This window comes from Canis aureus, chromosome 37 (genome assembly GCF_053574225.1).
Source record: "Canis aureus isolate CA01 chromosome 37, VMU_Caureus_v.1.0, whole genome shotgun sequence".
Taxonomy (NCBI): domain Eukaryota; kingdom Metazoa; phylum Chordata; class Mammalia; order Carnivora; family Canidae; genus Canis; species Canis aureus.
Genome location: NC_135647.1, coordinates 17,683,817 through 17,693,297, shown reverse-complemented (window position 1 = coordinate 17,693,297; position 9,481 = coordinate 17,683,817). Strand labels below are relative to the sequence as shown.

Genomic DNA, 9,481 nt, shown 5'->3' with positions numbered 1-9,481 from the left:
TCTACCAGTAGAATCTCACACACTGGGAAAATTATCACTTCAAATATGGAGGACAACTGTTTTGTTTTGCTCATAAAATGGTCATATGTAAAACGGCCTGACAATTCCAAGTACTAAAGGCAGAGACAAATTTAAGAGGTTTTGCTGCTACTAATAAACAATGAATAGTGTGCATCCTACCAGTTACAAGGCATTATTGTTCAAATTACAAAATGTGTCATAAATGTCTCATTGCAAGTCAGCTTTTTTCCCCTGTGATTGTTTAGCTAAAAATTAATATAGGAGTTAAGAGAACTATAAAGTATGCCACATGCAACAATATTTACATTTTGTGAGTTTTTTCTTATTTTCTAAAAAAAGTAAACTTGTTGCTTAAGGTTGGTTATATATTGGCTGAAGATACATGGGGTCAGTCAGTATAAATTAAAAATAAATTTTTTTCTGAGAAATTATTGACAGAAAGAGTTAAAGTCTTAGAAAATAACCAGAAACTTTTGTAGTCTCCTGATATAAGATTCCAAAATTTTCTTTCTTATCTTTTGGGGAAGATAATTGTTATTTTTATCAATGCTTTCTTAGGGACAAAGAATAATCACAACATGAGCTCTGTCGTTTTACAAAGGAAGAAACTAAGGCTCACAGAGCTTGCTTCTTGCCCGTGGCCATATAGCTGCTGAGCAGCTGGATTCGAATTTGAACTGAGGTCTTTCTCTGGCTCAAAGGCATATAGATCTTCTACTCTCTGCTCTACTCCCTTTTTAAAATTAATCTCAAATATTAATTTGTCCCAAATATACAAAATAAATGTATATTCAAAATTAGAAAATATCATTTTTTTATTCACACTTATAGACACTATGGAAACGAATTGATACAATGGATCCCTCATCTTCAAAATATTTGAAATAACTCAGAGGCTCCTCTACATTCCATCTAAGAACTTTACCAGAGATTCTCTAGTATTTTATGCATTTATTATTTGAAATAATTGTTAATGTATAACTTCGAGTTGTCTGTACTCTCTTCCACCAAGCTCTTCTTTTTAGATATACTTAGTAAACTGAAAAGTATGTGATTCCAAGCCATACACCTTAGTTCTTTTTTATTCTTCTGAAAGCTATATTCTAATCGCAGGCATCTTTTGGTATGTGCTCTCTGTTTTCTGTTTTTTTTTTTCCAAGTGTATTTATTTACTTAAGTCATCTCTACAACCAACGTGGGACTTGAACTAACAACCCCAGGATCAAGAGTCTCATGCTCCTCAGATTGAGCCAACCAGATGCCCTATTTTTTGTTTTTTTGAACCCCAAACAATGACTAAGAGCTTTTCAGTAAGATCTGCCCACTATCAAAATGCCCTGGGGGCTGGCCTGCTGTACATGTTTAAATTTTTCCTGAGAATCCTTGATTCATACCCATATGTACTCCATCTCTTCTAGTCTCTCTATTTCCCTCCAAAGTTACTCTAGAAACAGCTGGGTCTGATCTTTGCATGTACCTTGGAATGGTTTTCTTTCCTATCAAGAAGCAAAGTTGTTCTGTTCTCTTCTAAATTAAGCTAACAACATAGAGGTGTTATAATTGTCTCATATTATATATTATTATGGCTTTACCCTTTCTTTTCAGCCATTTGCACATTCTTTGTTTCAGTGTCCTGTTTCTACAGAATTTCTCATGTAACACAACTTTAAGAAACTACTTTTGGTTTCCCAAATTGTAACTTAATGCACTGCAGGCGTTGTTTTGGTTTTATATTCTTCTTCAGGGTTATTTTCTTCCTGATACATTCAGAGAGAATACTGACACTAAATAAAGTTAGAGATCATCTTGTCCCTCTGCCCCAAACCAAAAAGAACACGCCTCCCAAACAGTGTACACAAAATTCCAAAAACAAAGACCATAGTTTCTACCAACAACCCAGTTGGAAATTATCTTCACTTAGGCAAATGATCTGTCTGGAACAAGGGGAAGTTCTGTGGATGCATCCTTCCAAGATGATCTTTAAGCAAGGCTAGAATAGTCCTGACAGCTCCAGAGGGAAGCAAAGCTCCACCTCACCCACGTGGCTCTAGTTAGTCCCTTTCAGTTATGCCTTGGATTTTTTTTTGATGCTTCATTCATTGGTTTGTTTTGATTAACTGAGATTGGCCTGAATAATAGGCAAAAAAAAAAAAAATAAAAAAAAATAGACCATTAGCTGCAGCAGCAGCAAAAGGACAAAATTCTATAAGAAAACTGCTTTCATCCTAGAGTTACCTTGATCCCGGGCTGCATTTTAGTTTCATCCCTTATCACCTATGTGAACACCAGCAAGTCAATGTCACCCTCTGAATTTCAATTACACCAGCCCATCAACAGGCATAATACTGTCAACGTTACTGGTTATAGTATGGATAAGTGAAATACTGTAAATGGAGACATTTTACCACATTTTCCTTTTATAAGTATCTAGCATGGCATTAGCATGTATAAGTATCTACTGTGATTAGTGTTATTATACTCTTCTGAAATAGCTTCCAAAAGTAGCATGTGGAAAGATTGGTAATTATACAACTGTAAGACTATGATGTGGTTGCTGGTAAGACAACACTCGACCTTTCCCTTGGCCATTGCACTATGCTCATCTCTGCTCTGAAAGCCTGGAGAATCTAGAGCTGAGAATTCACTGCTAGACTCAATGGTCATTAAGAGCGTGAATCATTTATTATACGACAGCACTTGATATATATAATAAAGGCTTAACAAATATTCATTGAATGAATGAATAAGTCCATACTGTTTTATTCTGTTTATACATAGATGTATATGAGCCTTCCTATCTAAAAAAATTAAAGGTCTGGTCTTCCTTCCACCTGTTCAAAGAAGCTTATTCTTGAATCCATGATTTAGAAGCACTTCTCATCATCTTCAAAAATCTCAGCAAATTCTCCTCCACCGTCATCTGTAAAATGTTGGTAAATGATAGTAATGTCAGTCATGGTGGGATGATATTCTGGAATAGTAAGGGAAGGAATAAAGAAACGGGACAGATCTCAAGTTATGTAGTGCTTTTCTCAGTCCTAAAAAATAAAAAGGGTGATATTGTCAAGATTTAGAAAGGCAAGAATGGCACAAAATGTTGAGGAAGGTGCCTGGTTTTGGGGGGCTGTCATTTTGGGACTTTTCCTTTTATAAGATGAATTTTTGCATTAAATAGTTTGATGTGCATTTAAAATTGAGGTGCTATCTACATTGGTATCTCAGACATTATTAATTTTAATATATTGAAAGCTTGGAGTAACTTGTGAGGAAGAAGTGGATGTATAAGAAAAATTTCAGAGATTTCACCAACAGCTAAAAGATTTCACCAACAGCTATTGTTTTGGCTATAAAACTCTTTATTAACATTCTTCTGGGATTGTATCGATATAACGCATTTTTATGTGAAGGCCCTTCATTCTCTTCTCTTCTTTCTCCTCCTCCTTCACCACTACCACCTTCTTCTTCTTCTTCTTCTTCTTCTTCTTCTTCTTCTTCTTCTTCTTCTTCTTCTTCTTTCTTTCTTTCTTTCTTTCTTTCTTTCTTTCTTTCTTCTTTCTTTCTTTCATCTTTCTTCTTCCTCTTCTTCCTAATTCTCTCATTTTTCTGTCAAAGAAGAGCTACTCAGATTCACTTGATTCCAAGCAGAGCTCTTGGACACTTCAACGATAGCTAGTGGTCTGTGCTCTAAAGAAATATGCATTTTCTTTGTGTGCCTCCTATTCATTCTTCTAACTAGTTCATGCCTCAAAGCTTGTTTGTTTCATTTTATTGATGTTTCACTATTTAAATTTCTATTTTAAAGTTAATTTCTATTTAAAAATTATCGAATACTTAAAGTCATGTTAAGATTGTGGGGTAGTTGAGCAGGAAAAGTCAGATTCCTTCAATGTTTCAATACTTTCTATGTGACAGCAGATGGCTAGTGGAGCCTGCCAAAGGGTAGTTCCTAAACTTTTTAGTCCTTCTTCATAGAACTCTAGCAGGTCTGACTGGAGAGGGAGACCAACCATAAGAGATTCTTAACCATAGGAAACAAACTGAGGGTCGCTGAAGGGGAGGCGGGGTGGGGTGGACAGGGTAATTGGATGGTGGGCATTAAGGAGGGCATGTGATACAATGCGCACTGGGCATTATATAAGACTGATGAATGACCTTTACCTCTGAAACCAATAATACAGTATATGTTAATTAATTGAATTTAAATAAAATTTTAAAAAAAAGAAAGAACTCTAGCAGCTCATCAGTGTCATAGGCAGATGGGAGAAACCTCTATTTTAAAAAGCTTGGAAGAGACTCATGTTCAGTGTTTTCCAGCATAAACACTAAATATTTTTTCAAGATGGACAAAATTGTCTAAGAATAAAAATATAAAGATTTGTTTTATCTGAGAAAGATACAACAACAGACTCAACGGAGAAATACTCCAGAGAAAGTTAAATACCCTTCCCTTTGTAGAGACAACTCAAAAACAGAAATGGATTCTTCTATAGTGACATTACAACATGTAAGTTGATATATCAAGTAGAATAAACATATCATCTGATAGTTCGTAAAGCTAATCAAGAACTCAGATTGCATATGAAAACTAGTGTTGTTCTTGGGAAAACAAGAACAGGGGCTGTTTTGAACTCAAAAATAGAATGAATGCAGTAACAAGGTCCCTTGTGAATAATCTATGCAAGATTTGTCAGCAAACAACTAGGTCTGAAGGCAAATGAGCTAAGTTCCCAGATAAGGAATTAGGAAAAAGCAGACTCCCTCAAAATATGAGAAAAGGTCATAACAAAAAACCCCATAAAGGTAATTAAAGATTATCAAAAGTAAATAATAAACATGAGAAAAAAGAATAAGGCCAGAAAGAAATCAGTGGTATAAAAAAAACAACAATGATGACAGTACAGCAGAGATAAGAAGAAATCAAAAATTTTCTTTGGAAAGATTATTAAGTGGACAACTATAATGATGATTAAGAAAAATAGAAAATAGGAGATACAAATAAACAACTAATGAAAAGGGGGAAATAGAAATTTAACATAGAAGAGTAATGCAAAAAAAAAAAGAAAATATAGATAATTTCATAAACCTGAAAGAGAAAAAAATACCAAAATCGATGGGGAGAGGGAAATAAAAGGAAAAACAGACTAAACCAATAAACATGAAGGATGCCTGGGTGGCTCAGCGCTTGAGTGTCTGCCTTCAGCTCGGCGTGTGATCCTTGAATCCTGAGATCGAGTCCCCCATCAGGCTCCCTGCATGAAGCCTGCTTCTCCCTCTGCCTGTGTCTCTGCGTCTGTCTCTCTCTGTCTTTAAATCTTTAATCTTTTAAAAAAAAAAAGCCAATAAATATGAAAGAATTGAAACATCACTCTTCAAACGTCCCAGGCCTGTGTGATTTTACTTATATTTTAAACTAAAATTTTTTCCCAATTTTTTCTCTTCTTTTCTTTTCTTTTTTTTTTTTTTTTTAGAGAGAGAGAGAGGTCACACATACATGAGCAGGGGTGGGGGTGGATGGTGGTGAGGAAGGGCAGAGAAAGAGAGAGTGGGGGAGAGAGTATTCCAAGTAGGCTCTACACTAAGCATGGAGCCAACACTGGGCTCAATTCTATGAGCTGAGATCATGACCTGGGCCAAAATCAAGAGTTGGACTCTCAACCACTGAGCCACCCAGGAACCTCTTTTTTTTTTTTTTTTTTCCAAATTTTTTAAAAAAGAATTATTTTGAAATAATTTTAGACTTTCAGAGGGGTTACAAAAAGAGCCTAGAATTTCTATATGTCCTTCACCCAGTCCCTCGAATGTTAACACTTCACATTTCCCTGGTATGATTATCAGAACTAAGAAATCGACATTAGATATTCCAGGTTTGTATCAACTTCCTTTTTTTTGTTCCAGAATCCAATCCAGGGTACCAGATGATTTAGTTATTTGGTTTATATCTCTTTAAATATCCCCCAGTCTGTGATTGTTCCTAGTGCTTCCGTGTCTCATGACCTTGACGCTTCTGTAGAGAACTGATCCGATTGTAAAAATTCCCCCAATTTGGGTTTGTCTGTTGGAGGTTTCTTGTGATTTGACTGAAAGATTGTGGATTTTAGGGAAGAAAGCCACACTATATGTTCTGATCATTTCCTATATAGGAAAGGATGTATATTACATCATATCCTTTCATATTTTCACTGATGATGTTAATGTTGGTCACTGGGTTAAGCTGGTAGCATGTTTCTTCATGGACAAGTTACTATTTTGCTCTTTCTATATTCAGTTTGTTATAATTGAGTCACTAATCCCAATCTACACCCACAGTGAGGGTCTGGGAATCAACATTCCTCTCCTGGAGAAAAAAATGCATCAAAGAATTTGTGGGCACAGGTTAAAAACACCATGCTGATGAATGACTTTTCTTGGGGATACTTTGAGGCTATGCAAATAACCTAATTAGTGTTACCAAAGCGTTGTCTCCTAATTTCATTTTTTTTTTAAGATTTTGTTTATTTATTCATAGAGACACAGGAAGAGAGAGAGAGAGAGGCAGAGACACAGACAGAGGGAGAAGCAGGCTCCATGCAGGAAGTCTGAAGTGGGACTCGATCCTGGGTCTCCAGGATCACACCCCAGGCTGCAGGCGGCGCTAAACCGCTGGGCCACTGGGGCTGCCCTGTCTCCTAATTTCAGAATCGATCAGTGGGTTTCCTAAGCAGTGATTACAGTGGGATCCTAACAGTGATTTCTCCCTTTAGTGTGGTGAATTGCTCCTTCTTCTCCATTTATTTATTTGTTCAATCATTTAGTATACTAATTATTTACTCATGCACATTTATTGTATTCTTTGGGTTATAATCCACAATTATCAATAGGAATTGTGATGGTCAAATTGTTCTATCTCCCCTGCCCAATTTTTTCTATGAAATTTTCAAATGCTACAAATAAGCAAATGCACTTAATGCTTCATCAATTGTTTAAATTTTGCAATTTTATCTCTCTTTCTCTCCATACATGCATATATATATATAATTTTTTTCGGAAACATTTAAGAACTGCAAATATCATGACACTTCCCATGTAAATATGGCTTATATATCCTAGAAAAAGGACACTTCTCATACAACCTCAACACTATGACATTATCCAACATGTTGACATTCCAGACTTTTAACACAGAGAAAATTGTTTATAGTAAGTCTATTTTTCAATACCCCCAACAGTTCCTAAAACATCTTTTAAAATTTGTCTTTAGGGGCACCTGGGAGGCTCAGTCAGTTAAGCAACTGTCTTTGGCTCAGGTCATGATTCCAGATTCCTGGGAATGAGCCCCACAAGGGCCGCTGCTCAGTGGGGAGCCTGCTTCTCCCTCTTCCCTCTGCTTATGCTCTCTCTCGCTATCCCTCTCTCTCTCAAATAAATAAATAAAACTTCTTTTCAAAAAGCTTGTTTTTGAAAATCTGGTATCCAAATAATTAAATATAAACAAACAAAAATTCAGTATCTCACCAAATTCCTCACAGTATTTTGTAATAATTTTTAGTTTTCTATAAGCTATAGCAGTCTTTCTTTTTCTTTCTTTCTTTCTTTCTTTCTTTCTTTCTTTCTTTCTTTCTTCTTTCTTCCTTTCTTTTCTTTTCTTTCTTTCTTTCTTTCTTTCTTTCTTTCTTTCTTTCTTTCTTTCTATCTTTCTCTTTCTTTTCTTTCTTTCTTTCTTTCTTTCTTTCTTTCTTTCTTTCTTTCTTTCTTTCTTTCTTTCTTTCTTTCTTTCTTTCTTTCTTTCTTTCTTTCTTTCTTTCTTTCTTTCTTTCTTTCTTTTCTTCTCTCTTCTTTCTTCTTTCTTTTGGTTCACTCATTACACTGTCACTATTTTTAAGACTCTAAGTCAATTATCTTGTAGAATATCTCCCTCAGTTTGGACTTGTCTGATTAGCTCTTCATAATTAGATTCAGGTTAAGTATTTTTGGGGAAAAAAGTGCATAACATTTCAAAGCACAAACTATCATTTTAACATATTAGTATGACTTTAAGTTTGATTACTCGATTAAGGTCATGTCTTAGTTTGGGTTTTCTGGAATTGAAGCCTAAGCAGGGATTAGGGTGCATAAGATTTATTGAAGAAGTGCTATGCAGAAAGAATGCGTAAGAAAATGAGTGAAGGAGGAGAAAGGAAAGGAAAGAAGCGAGCAACAATGTGATCTCAGGGACAGTATAGCCTCCATCTGATCCATAATGAGGGGGTGAAGGCAGGAAAAGGTATACTTTAGAGTATAAATAACACCACAAATTTTCCCATATTGAGCATATGTGACTGGCTTTCTGCACTCTCCTGTAGTAAGTCATTGGATGTGTGCTGCTGTCAGAGGGTCTAGCCTAAGGGCAAGATGGCTCCCTTTGGCAGATGGCAATTATCTGAAGAAATGGCTAGGTGTGCATTGTTAGCAGTCAACACAGAATCTGGAGGGTAGGGATCCCTGGGTGGCGCAGCGGTTTGGCGCCTGCCTTTGGCCCAGGGCGCGATCCTGGAGACCTGGGGTCAAATCCCATGTCGGGCTCCTGGTGCATGGAGCCTGCTTCTCTCTCTGCCTGTCTCTCTCTCTCTCTCTCTCTCTCTCTCTCCCTGTGTGACTATCATAAATAAATAAAAAATAAAAAAAATAAAAAAAAAAAAAAAAAGAATCTGGAGGGTAAATGCAACTGAGATCTGGTGGGCATCAATAGCACCTACTACCGGTGATGACAAAACATATCTCCCCACTGTAAAAATATCCCTTCCTACTTTGAAAATAATAATCTTTTTTTTTTTTTCATTTAATAAAGTTTTATTTCCCAAAATGTACACTTGGTGGGATCTTGTTCATGCATCTTCACCGGCAGCTGGAGCATCTCCACCCTTGGTGTTTCTGGTGTAAATTACTTGAGCTCTGTGGTTTGAAACCAGTTTAATAAGTCCTTTACTGAGGAGCTCCTGAAGGGCTGCCCTGGCCAGAGAACCTTGAATCTTCAGTCTCTCAGAGACAACAGCTGGAGTTATAAGCTTATAGTTGGGAACCTCCCTGTCGCTTTGTCAAACAACACCAGATTATTGACCTTGTCTCGAACTTTGCCTTTGGACCACTTCTTCTTTTTGGCCTTGCCCCCAGATTTGTTCACTGGATCTTTGTCCTTTTTGGCTGACTTTCCGGCATCTTTCTTCTTGTCGTCCTTGGGTGGCATAGCGAAGCTCAGAGAGCAACAGCCACCCCTGCAGCCTCACGAAGATGTCGGATAAAAAAAAAAAAAAAAAAGAAAATAATAATCTTTATGTTAGATTTTGAGATTACATGAGTAATCTATCCTATCCCCAACAACATTTCATCAATGGATGAAGTATCCACTTATTAACCTTGAGTAAACTAGTTGTTAAATGATGGAGGAAAAATAGTGTTGTTTTTTTTTCCTCCTAATTTGATCATTCTTCTATACTTTTTGGTTAGC

General features: G+C 36.3%; 1 pseudogene; it reads right to left on the bottom strand.

The window, feature by feature from the left end:
• Positions 1 to 8,799: 8,799 nt before the first annotated feature.
• Positions 8,800 to 9,254, bottom strand: LOC144306850 (small ribosomal subunit protein eS25 pseudogene; annotated as a pseudogene).
• Between the last annotated feature and the right edge of the window lie 227 nt (positions 9,255 to 9,481).